Source organism: Musa acuminata, chromosome BXJ3-7 (assembly GCF_036884655.1).
Source record: "Musa acuminata AAA Group cultivar baxijiao chromosome BXJ3-7, Cavendish_Baxijiao_AAA, whole genome shotgun sequence".
NCBI lineage: Eukaryota > Viridiplantae > Streptophyta > Magnoliopsida > Zingiberales > Musaceae > Musa > Musa acuminata.
This window is the reverse complement of record NC_088355.1, coordinates 35,663,833-35,677,500: the sequence shown is the minus strand read 5'-3', so window position 1 is coordinate 35,677,500 and position 13,668 is coordinate 35,663,833.

Here is a 13,668-nt window from a genome sequence, read left to right as displayed (position 1 = left end):
TTAAAACACAAAAGGGTTCATGCTAGAGAAGGTGTTTGGGACCAATTTTGAGCATAAGACTGAGTGAGGAATTCCAAATCCTATCAAAGTAGATATTAAGATCAATAGTTTCATTTTGATTTGTTGTTAAGATTAAGATATAACCAAGGAATCTATAGATTTTGTTGTTCGGAGTAATCAAGTTTCAGTAATAGAATTCTCAAATATTTTTCCCACATGTGGATGTGTGTGGTTGGTTGCACGGCATAGTACTAAAGCAGCAATGACTAATTTCAAAGAGATCGTCTCTTTGATATAAATATGTTAACATACAAAAAAAAAAAGTTCACATGAGATTTTTAGATGAAATGATTTGGAAGTTGATTGCCCACATGCTTGGCGAGGCCGACATGGGATAAACTTAAATCTATGAATTATTCGAATATATATTCATGCCATCGTTACAAAACCCAAGGATGTATGACCTAAGCAATTTTGATCCAATAGAGTATTTCTTTTTTTTTTTTCACCATTGGCAAGCGGGATTTGATTTCATGGCCTTACTATTAATCGTCAGGTTTGTTATCAGCTTAGCTGCTATGTACATACTATTCATTGAACGTTTTGGAGATTGTCTAAATCTGAGTGTACGTACTGTTAGATCATCTAAATCTGCTACGTATATATTATTCATCGAACGTTTTGTTATCAGCTAATCTGATATCGTCAAGTGGTATAACATGATAAAAGTAGTCTCCACACACGCTCGGATGAAAGGCTGCAGACTTGCGAACCACAACCTCATCACCTGGACCAAGTGACTACAATCCCATAGTCTCCATTTTTTACGTGGAAACTAAACCCGGCAGGTGGCGAGAGCCTATTGCCTCGTGTTGGAATTTATAAGGAAAAACATTCGGTAGTTGTAGTAGAAAAACAACTCTTAGCCTCAACTATCCACTTTGTGGAGGTTATGCTCCTCTTTGTCATCCATCAATCGTCTGTCAATTTCCAATAATGAAAAAAAAAGGTTGTATCCATACATGGTCCTGTTGCAGTGGCAACAGTCTAACATTGTTTGCAATCTATAGGGTCAAGTTCTTTCGTCGCAGAGTCTGAGGTCGTATTCCTCGTGGTGGTCCATGACTAACATATAAGGCTTTCTTTTGATAATGGTAGCCCCATCAGTCTCAATGAAACTATGATGGTTACGTGGAAGGAAACCGATCTAAGGTTATGTTCATCTGTCCATTAATAATGAAGAAATAAATCTATCACACTATATAACTCAATTGTGATTTAGCAATGAGATCAATTGGATTTTAATTAAAAAAATATACTCGAATCCAATTTGAATATTTAAATAATAATTAGTTAAACTTAAATTAAAAAAAGGATGTACTCAAAAGCACTCACCAATGTGGGATCGGGATATACAATCTTACTTCTAAATATTTAAGGATTATTTTCCTGACTTAAATCATAAACTTAAATAAGTTAAAAATCGATATGTATTCATCTTATGTGCTTAAATTATATTTAATATATTTAAATAAAATAAAAGATGTTGAAATTCAACTTGAAGATCAGATTTGTATTTTACTTAATATAGAAAAATTATACTCAAAACATGTTGGATTTTACTTGACTCAAATTCAAATAAATACGTGTTTCCATCAAATAAATACAAGTATTCAAATAAATACTTTGTGAGTCTGTTTTCGTGTTTGACGCACGTCGGCGAACACGTAGATGTGCTTATCTCTTCTCCGTGGTGGATGACTTCAATACGGGGAGTCACCTGTAACTGCAGCCTCAAGTGAGATGTACATTTAGACTTAATGTGAGCTACAGCTACAGCTACAGTTTTGTTTTTGTTTTTTTTGTTTTTTTAGAAAAAGAGAATGAATTAGCACTTATAGAAAAAGAGAATGAACTGCAGCCTCAAATGAGATGTAGGCACTTATAGAAAGAGAATGAAGTGGCACTAAAAGAAAGAGAATGAAGTGGCACTTGAAGAAAGAGAGTTACAGCTGCTCGACAAGGCTGTCGAATCAGCCTTCCCAAAAACACAAAAAAGATGATTGTGACCAGAAGTGCTAAGTTGCGTAGGGGATGAAGCTGAACTCGACAACCTTCAGCCTCGTACGAAGGGTAGCATCAGACAGCAGAATCAGAGCATATCCAAATCTTGCTCAAGCCCTGCTGGCTCTGTAAAACGTAGGGCTTCAAGAATTGCTATCTAGGAATCAGATGCGTATGTATAGCCATTTACACAATTGATCATGTTAGCTGAAGCATATTTAGGGCTTCAAAAGAATTGCTAATCCTTTCACTATTACAGTATCATGTGCTTTAATCGTAGTGCAATCAAATTCTCAGCCACCCTTTTTCTTTTAAAAAAAATTACTATTCAGTATTAGAAATAAGAGTAAACATATTCCAAGAGTCTCAAGACATGTTGTATTTAAAAGAAGAGGATTGGGAATCAATTCCCCCATATTAGAGTTGAGGAATTGAAGTAATATTAGCATAAGATTTAGAGCTAAACAAAATTGCAAGCAAAACATCACCGACAAACAAAAATGCAAGCAAAACATAAATTTCAAAATTTTAAAATCATTTTAGTATATATTAGGCTATAACGTAACTCCTGACATTTGGTGGTGGAATTGAGAATGAAAGGGATTGAGAATGTGTAGGTCTTCCTTCTTGACAGCAGCTTCCCAATGATTTGTGATCGTAAAAATTGGACTCTTCCATTTAGGTGAGTGACACATTTTATCCGATATATTATGTAAAAAGAAAATATAGTTTTATACATAAACTAATTAGAATAATAGTGAAATATAAGTGTCTCCGATTACGAAAACAACATAACTTATATGAATAAAATATAAATTTTAAATTTTAAAAAATAAATTTGTAGCTACATAATCAGTATTTTAATATTCTTTCTCTCTCTTGTGTGAGATTAATGAGTGTTCCATCCACGTCTAAATTCTATCAGTAATATACCTTGTATGAGAATGCAAGCGAAAAAACTTGATTGGACCACTTTCAACAGACTGAACAGAAAATATTTTTAAAAAAATTAATTGAGAAATAAAAAAGAAAAAAAATTAACTCATATTTAGGAATTAAGTAAGGATTCGGTTTTACTGATAAACGACCCCAAACAATACTTCCAAAGAGCCAATTCCGATCCACCTCTTTTTAGTTATTCAAGAATGATCATCATAAAATTGCTAAAAGATTATTTTATAAGAAAATTGTTTTAGAAAATATTTTCAAAAAATAAATAAAAATAGAATTTCTCTTCTCATAACACTTATATATTTGAAGTATAAAGATGGTGGTAACATTGTTGAGCACATAAGTCTATTTTAGAGTTTTACAAATAAGCTGTTAGCTGTGAAAATGAATATGAATATAGATGATAAAACACAAGAGTTATTATTTCTTAACTCTTCACCAAAAAGTTTGAAAACATATCTAGTGACAATTTATAACTCCACACCAGAGGGAATTCTAACTATAGATATAGTTAAAAATAATTTACTAAATAAAAATGCTAGAATGAAAGATCAAAAAAAAATTTCTTTTGATGCATTTGTTTATAAAAAAATAAGAAAGACGTGAAAAGAGTTATAGCAGAAATCCATATAGTTATAGAAAAAGATTCAAGTCTAGAAGAGATATCAAATGTTTCCACTATAAAAGGTCAGGTCACATGAAGAATAAGTGTAGGTTTTGGAAACGAGGAACAAAATGAAAGGAAGAAAAATAAGAAAAAGACTAATATAGTTGCTATTGAATGTGATATCATTATTGTCTGTGATGACGATTGTATCATTCTTATATTTCTGGACAGTAATTGGATAATTGACTCTAGTACTTCATTTCATGTTACTTCTCATAGTGATTTCTTCATATGTTATACTGTTAGTGATTTTGGTAATGTCAGAATGGAAAACAGTGGTACATCTAAGATTGTGAATATTGAAAATATTTATTATGAGCAAATTTATACTCAAAGATATTATGTGTTCCAGATATTCATCTTAACTTTATATTTATAAGTAAACTTGATGATAAGTGATTTACACATTATTTTGATGAAAGTAAATGAAAACTCACTAAAGGTTCTTTAATTGTATGAGTGGAAAGAAACTAAACTCTTTTTATGTCATGGAAGCTAAGCTACATAAATGAGATATTAATGCAATTCATAAGGATGAAAGTATAGATTTTTGCCATAAGAAGCTTAGTCATATCAGTGAGAAGGGACTTTAAACTTTTACTAAAAAGCAGTTCTTATCAGAGTTGCAAGGTACATATCTTAAATCTTATGATTATTACTTAGTTGGAAAAATGCATAAAGTTGTCCTTGATACATATCTATCATATAGAAGATCAGATGTTATTGATATGAATCTTGTGATTATTATTTACTTTGCAAACTAGAACTCTTGGAAGTGCTTTTTATTTTATTATCATTGATGATCATTCTAGAAATGTTTGGGCTTTTGCTTTGAAATATAAAAACCATGTACTCGATGTTTTCAAAGAGTTTCATATTAGTGCTGAAAGAGAAACCGGTATAAAGTTAAAGTATGTTTGAGCAGATAATGGTGGCGAGTACAAGAGTCCTTTTGAGAATTATTGTAGGTTCTATAGTACCAGGCTTGAGAAAATAGTTCCTAAAACTCCTCAACAGAATGATATGATAGAAATGATGAATAGAACTATTGAAGAAATGATTAGATGTATGATTTCCCATGCCAAGTTACATAAGTCATTTTGGGGGAGGCTATGAGAACTACAGTTGGTTTGATAACTTTTTCTTCATTAGTTCCTTTGAAAGCTAATGTTCCAAAGAGACTATGGAAAGGAAAAGATATATTTTATCATCACTTGAGAGTCTTTGGGTGTAAAGCATTTGTTCATATTCTTAAATATTAGAGGTCCAACTTGATAATAAGACAAAAATATGTATCTTATTGGGGTATGGTCACGAAGAGTTTGGGTACAGATTAAGATCCAATGAATAAGAAAATTATTAGAAGCAAAGATGTGTTTCTTGAAGACCAATTGTTTGATGATGGTGATAATATTAAGAAGCTAAAAGCATTTCTTTATATTCCTTAGAGTTTGGGTCCAATTCCTTCACTTGTAGTTCATGATGATCATGAGAGTGATGAACAAGAAGATTGTGGTGAGAATGTTAGTGATAACGCTCCTACGGTTGATGATGTTGAATCAACTGAACAAGCACCTCCACCATCAGCTGAGATTTCATTGAAAAGATCTATAAGAGATCGACAACTATCTACCAGATATCCTCCACATGAGTATGTTAACTGTGGGCACTTCAAAGGTCTAAGTTGGTTGACGAAGAGACTTGGATGCTCCTCAAGTCCTAATGTGGACTCGGATGCATGCTCCGTAATCAATCTGTATGAAGGTTAAGGTTGAATGGATTTCCCGACCTGGTCACGGTGACACTCTAAGTCATTTATCTACAAATATGGTGCAATCTTAGTGAATAATCATTGACTTCGATTTGATATGGAACAAATATTGCCCCTATGACATAGCATGACCACAAGATGAGTGATTTGGACCACAAGATGCAGCTAAAGCGACTCTTGGATGGATAATGATATTTTGAATAGTATTATTATTAGCAATCCTAGATACTTTCTTGGTCAATTGTGGTTCTTCCAAGGGTATGCACATTCTATCATGGGATTGGGATAGGGATATTCTTTCTAGATATGCTAGGTCTTGGGACTGATAACCTTTCTTATGAAATATACACTTCAAGCTCAACAAGGCCAATATCTTTCCATCATTGATAGTGTATGAGATAAAATGGTTAAAACTAAATATGCTGTGATTTATCTTTGGAATATTCAAAATTATTAAGGCAAAACTAGAATCGGGTTTGTTTCTTCTCGCTCTTGAACGTTTAAGAGGAGAGTTCACTAAATTTGTTGGTGATATTTCTATTATTGATATTTCAAAGATAACTATATTTTAGATTCTCGTAGTCCATTCAAGCATGCTTTCAGCAATATACATGCTAGTGATAGATCTTTGGTGGTTCTAATCTCATTGTTAATCTATATATCACATGATGATTTTTAGTTTTAGAAGCTAGATAATAAGAGGGTCTGTTCTGCTAAGTCTGCCTATCATTTCTTGCTTCTCAGTTGGAATGGTTGATCCTAACGTCGACTAGTTGTATTGTTTGTGGAAGCTTCCCGTGTTGCCTTCGGTTAAAATTTTTTGTTGGAAACTTTTGCACCGCCACCTCTCATTGATCGTCTCAACTAAGAGTGTGCAGTAATGCTACTACTCCCTTCTGTCAATCTAAAGCAGAAACCATTAATCACTTCTTTCTGTGCGTCTTTCCTATTAAATTATGGCAACTCTTTAAATCTTCTACGGAGAGGTGTCTCGAGGTCGAGAGACACTTGCGTTGTTAATGGTGGTTTAAGATCGGCTGATGCAGACACTAGGTAATTCCTCGTAAAAGAGATGGCTTCATCAAGAATGATCTCCCCATGAGTCCCAAGATAGGCTGCGTTGTACAAGCTTAACAGTCCTTTCACATCACTCCCCAAGGTAGACATGAAACTCCCTCCCTCATCTTTGAACTTGTTAAAGACAACTACAGAAATAAATAAGATTTTTTGTTTTGAGAAAAAAAACATACAGTCATATTATCAAAATTAATTTACCGTTTTAAGTGATTACGTAATAATCAATACAATGACTTTTGTGTGTGATTTTTATGTCTATTTTACCGGAGAAAATATTTTTGGTACTGCCAACGTCTATGAGTGAATTAAAAAAAAGATGATTAAAGAAGATCGTATTGTTTTGGATCACACATACAAATACTGCTTGGGGACACAGAATATCCTTGCTGTTAATATCCGCATCATGGATTTGACTTAATGCGTCGCTTATTCCCGTTTGAAAGTGATAATCCAATCCAAGTAGTATGATTGAACATGCTCTTTACTTGCCCCCTCAGCTCTTCAGCTCTCTATTTCATCCTTGCATCACACCTCTGCATCATCAATGAATATATATATATATATATATATATATATAGCAAAAGTATTATCTAAGATATTCTATAGCCAGACATATATTTTGGCATAGAATCATAATATGATTAAATCAGAATATTATTAAGATATTAGCCATTCTACTTTAATACCATTTTAGAAAACATAACAAGTACTAATATAAAATTTTATATACCAAACATCTCATTGAATTTAAATATCATATATAGAGATTTGGTTTACTTTACTACAAATAGAAAGGATGTACAATGGCATCTAATATTCTGTATTACAAAGTAAAACAATTATATTAATTTCTCATAATTAATTTTTTCTATGATTGCATTAGTTGGATCATGTAGATCTGCATGTTAATTGAAAGTGATTCATTATACGATTGTCCTTTGGATTGGTTGGACAACGTGTTGGGATTGTCACGGAAGATAGTAGCCAATTTGATCTTGATTTCTTTTATCTCTAATGACAATGCATGTATAATTACATCAGTGTAATCTCCTTTCTCTAACTATCACATCAATCTAATTTCTACAGAAGAAAATAAAAAATATTATAAGCCTTCCCATCATCCACATTGCTTGCATGATTCAATTAATCTATGTCCCCATCAGCTGGATCAGCTCTACATAGCCGAGTGTGATTCATTGGTCGTGTTGTCCAACATTTGTACTAGATTTCTTAATATAGTATGATTTAAGGAGTTCAGCAAAACTTTGATAATGCAATTGAGTGACACATGAAATGCTTTTGAGGTGATAAATAGAAGGAATATTGAAGACAACCTTTAGAGATTATCTATTAAATTTCATTTATATTCCATATCATATAATGGAAGAAGGTATGCTATTTCTACTATGAAAGAAATCAATGCAAAATTTACTATGAAAAATGTTTATATGATAGAAAATACAGGAGATTATATTATGACCATACCTCATGTGAAGTAATGTCATTCATGATACGACCAATTATTGCAGCAGCATGGACAATCTTTGGGAAACTAATAATTCACTCAAATCTCTCCTTAGTTGCTATTTCTCCCATTCCAACGAAAGAAGCACATTCGAGTATAGGATATGTTGAACTTACGAGGGAAATAGGTAGATATTTTTCCAAAGTTGGCATGCAATGTTGAGCACTCCATTTGGATTCCTCAAAATAATCTTCAGATAAATCTTTCATCTGTACAAAACCATTCCTTAATGTTTGTAATTTATAAGTAGTGTCTATGAGTAGGACAATCTAAGTTCGATACTATCACATTTGAAAAGTGAAAATAAGAAGAATAAGAAGAATATTATAATCTCATCACTCATCGCTTCCTTTAGATAGGTTATGCGATATTTCTCACTAGAAGTCAATAAATCTTCAAACTCTTCAAAGGTGTGGATTAGATTTAGATAATAATCCTTCATGTACTCTAGTAATTGATGAACACCCTTCGCGTCCCACCTGTATTGGTTTCACTATCTTTAGAAAAACATAACATAAACATAGATGTTATTTTGCTATACATGATGAGTAAAATTATTATGCAATATTTTATTTTATTATGCGATATTATTAGTGGCACTTTTTGTTATCATATTTTGAGCCATGATAGTAAAAGGTAATCTGTCCATTAATATGAGATTTGCGAACCTTTGAATTGCCTTAGTGAGTTGTTGACTCTCCTCCATTGTGCTATAGACATCGTATATGTCATCCAGAATTGAAATAAGGGCAATCACCTTGGTCGTTATCACTGGTGCTCGAGAATAGTAAAGTTCAAAGAATACCCCCAGGATCCAGAAGTAGCATTCCACCAATCTATCTCGAGCAAAATTGAGATTTTTTGAGGGAGATAAATCATTCCACCACCTTCAAGTCATTCACAAATCAAAGTATACTCCCATGGCAACAGTATGTTCACTTTGTGGAGGCTATGCTCCTCCTTGTCATCCATCAATCGTCTGTCAATTTCCTGTAATGAAAAATGGCTGCAATCTATAGGGTCCAGTTTTTTCGTAGGGAGTCTCAGGTCGTATTCCTCGTGGTGGTCCATGAATAACATTTCAACCACTCTCTTGATGATAGTAGCCCCATCAGTCTCCATGAAACTGTGATGGATACGTGGGAGAGGATCGGATTGAGGGAGTTTATGGTTGTGTTCCTCCTACTGGTCCATTAATAATGATTTAACTTCCTATAAAGAAATAAATCTATCACATTATATAACTCGATTGTGATTTAGCAATGGGATAAATTGAATTTTAATAAAAATAATATGCACTCAAATCTAATTTGAATATTCAAATAATAATTAGTTAGACTTAAATAAAAAAAAAAAGACTCTCGTGGGATCATTTTCCTGACATAAATCATAGACTCAAATTTAAATAAGCTTAAATTATACTTAACATATTTAAATAAAAGAAAACATGTTGGAATTTAACTTGAAGATCAGATTTGGATTTTACTTAATTTAGAAAAATTGTACTCAAAACATGTTGGATTTTACTTCTCAAATTCAAATAAATACATGTTTCCATCAACCGACGACGAGTTGTTTTGGGCGTCAGGTCTTTGTTAAAGAGTCTGTTTTTCTATTTGACGCCTTTCGGCGAACACGTGGCTGTGCTTATCTCTTCGCTGTGGTGGATAATCAGCTCCGGGAGTTCATTACGGTGGGTGACCTGTAACTACTGCAGCCTCAAATCAAATGGGACGTATATTTGGACTTATCTCTTCGCTGTGGTGGATAAGGCTGTCGCATCAGCCTTCCCAAAATAAAGATGATTGTGAGCAGAAGTGTTAAGTTGTGTGGGGATGAAGCTGAACTCCACAACCTTCAGCCTCGTACAAAGAGTAGCATTATTAAGGACTGCAGAATCAGAGCATATCCATATCTTGCTTAAGCTCTCCTGCGCTGCAAAAAATTTAGGGTTTCAAGTTGCTATTCCTTCCGCTATTACAGTATTGTGTGCTTTAATTGCAGCATAGCCAAATGCTCTGACCGATCTGTTGGTAGGTGACTATCAACCTAAGAGTATTCCAGATATATTATATATATATATATATATATATATATATAATTAAAAAAAATTCTAGAAATAAAATATTCTTTTTGACAAAAGTTTTTAAAAAAAAGTTCTTTCGAAAATCTATCCAATTATGCTTAAATGAATAGGCAAAAACAACATGTTGGTGGATTTTTCTTAATATATATTCGAAGAAAATTATTGGAATTCATATCTATGATGGGACCTCCAAATATTAAAGACTGCTTATGGAATGTTCCGAACCCCGCGGACATGATGGGACGTCTCGTGCCACAATCTATTTCATGGAGAGCTTTTCCATCAGTCGGCCGATGAGTCTGTCCTCGTGTTTCAAGCCTTCCGGCGAACATGTGGCTGTGCTTATTCCCTTCTCTGTGGTGGATGATCAGCTCCACCACTTGGAAGTTATCTGGAACTGCAGCCTGACATGAGACGCATGTTATGTTTGGACTAGAAAAAGGAAACGCATTAGCCCCTAAGAGAAAAGATATTACAGTTGTTAGAATTAAACTTGTTCAAGTATTTATTTCGTCAAAATTAAGATTCATTGTATTGAAGAAAAATAGATTAAATGTCAAATTGTATAAAAGAATGATTGTATAAAAGAATATGTCAAATTGGTTATTAGTTTTTGAAAGGATTTTTTTGAAAAGAATGATTCATCTTGAATATAATTAATATAATATATTTTTAAAGACTATATAAACCCTATATATTGGGTCATGAAAGATATATATAGTTTCTGAAATCATAGAAGATTGAAGCTTGTCCTACTCTTCCTTGGTTTGATAACTCTATCCATTCTTCCTATCAAGATTAACATTTGGTATTAGAGTATAGGTTAAGCTATTACCTCTTCCTCAAGTACCATCTAACTCTATATCTCCAGATTGATAAAAGAAAATTATGACATATAGTGCATCCAAATGAAGGTTCTTCTAGGCTCCCAAGATGTATGAGAGTTTATAGAAGATGAATTTGCTAAACCAAATCTAGCAAAAGAAGGAGCAATGAATGCAGAAGAAAGAAAACAACTCAAAGAAAAAAGGAAGAAGGAGAAAAAAACTTTACTCACGATTTACCAAGGGCTTGATGATACGATGTTCGAGATCATCGCTCCAATAAATACTTCAAAGAAGGCTTGGGAAATGTTTCAAAAAGCATTCAGTGGTATTGATAAGGTAAAGAAACTTCGTTTACAAGTTTTACGTGCCGAGTTTAAAAAATTACAACAAGGTACTTCTGAAACTATTTCTGATTACTTCTCAAAAATCATTTCCATTGTTCATTAAATGAGATGAAATGGTAAACACATAAATAATCAGAGAGTAATAGAAATAATATTGAGATCTCTAGATTCAAAATTTGATTTTATTGTTGTTGCGATTGAAGAATCTAAAGATTTGAAAAAGATATCTTTAGAAGAACTTATGGGTTCCCTTCAAGTTAATGAATCAAATTCTCAAAGAGGAAGAGGACGAGGACAAAGAGGAAGAGGAGGCAGAAATCACACCAATCAAGAATCTCCAAATAATGAAAATGCTAGAGAAAATTCTAGCTAAAGAGGCCGAGGTTATGGTTGAGGATGTAGTCAACGCCATGGATGTGACAGAAACTCTAAAAGGTTTGAAATACAATGCTATATTTACAAAAGGTATGAACATTACTCTTATGAATGTTATTATAATCTTAACAAATTTGGTTGAGAAATAAAAAAAAGAATGAAAATCAAGTTTTGCTAATGAGTTATGATTATTTGAAAGATGATCGATCTTTGACATGGTATATAGATATAAGAGCTTTAAATCATATGTATGGCAACAAAGAGCTATTTTAAAAAATGAATATAAGTTATTTCGGGAATATTATATTTGGTGATTTATCTCAAAGACCAGTAAGAGGCAAAAGTAAAATTCTTCTTGAACTTAATAATAGCAAAGGATTATATATTTTAGATGTTTATTATATTCCTGATATGAAAAATAATATTCTAAGCTTAGGACAATTATTTAAAAAAAGGTTATGATATTGAGATGAAAGATATAGCTCTCTCAATTCATGACAAGAATAAAATATTGATATCACATGTGAAAATGACAAAGAATAGAATGTTTCCTCTGCATTTAAGTATTTTTGATCAATCAAATTATTTTAAAGCTGATATTGAGGATATTTCTACATTTAGCATCTTAGATACGCGCACTAAAATTTTGAGGCTTTGAAACTTCTAGAGAAGTATAATATGATAACATGAATGCCAAAAATTGATCGCCCATCAAAATTATGTGAAGTATGTGTCATGGGTAAGCTAGAAAGAAAGCATTTTAAAGTCAGAATAACAAAAAGAGCTTGGCATCGACTTGATCCGGTACACTTAGATATTTGTGGCCCTATCAATCCAGTATCACTTGGAGGAAGCATATATTTTCTTGCCTTCACTTATGATCATAGTGGCAAAATTTAGGTTTATATATTAAAATAAAAGAAAGAAGTTTTAAGCAAATTCAAAGAATTTAAGGATTTGGTTGAAAGATAAAGTTATTATAAAATTAAATATTTAAGAACAGATAGGGGTAGTGAATATATATCAAATAAATTTAATTTTTTTATAGAAATAATGGAATTCTACATCAATTCACTATGTCATATACACCTCAACAGAATGGTGTCTCAGAAAGAAAAAATATGACTATCCTTAATATGGTCTGATGCATGTTAAAGGAAAGAAAAATTCCTAAAGAATTTTGAGGAGATGCTATTGCTTGTGTAATTTATTTGCTTAACAGGTTTCCGACAAAACAAATTGGTAACATTACACCAGAAGAAGCATGAAGCTTATAAAAACCAAGAGTTGATCATTTGAGAATTTTTGGAATTATTGCATTTGCTAAGATACCAGAAGAAAAGAGAACAAAATTAGAAGATAAAAGTCAAAAATATATTTTGCTAGGTTATTTAGAGAATTTCAGTTGTTACAAACTCTATGATCCTATCACTTGGGATATTGTAGTGCTCCCAGATGTGGCCGAGCAATTCCTCAGTCACAACAGAGTCAAAATCATGCAATGACTTTGAAACTTGAAGGGCTCACCCGGTCCTCTCGTTCAACGGGGAAATACTGGTCTCTAAGAAAAAAGTATGTTGTTCTAGTGGTCGATCGTTTATTAGTGCCAAGTTTCCAAATGCAGCATTTTAGGAATACCAATCTTAGATATTTGCTCATACATAATAGCACCATACGTATCACTGATTTTATTTTTATTCCAAGTACCAATTTGAATTAACTTTGAACTAAAGTAATGCTCAGAATAAGTGTTACTATTAAGAAATGCAGGCTTCAAGTAAAAGGTATATCAAACAACGACCCTTATGATTAAAGGGGGAAGGGTGGTACGAGGTTTTTGGTTAGAGATACTAGTCACAGGTGCAGGTTGCTACTTCCCCCATTCCAACAAAAGAAGCACAAACAAGCAAAGGATAGGCTGAACTGATGAGCGAGATTTGCATATGTTCTTCTAATTTTGGCACATAATGTTTGAAAGCCC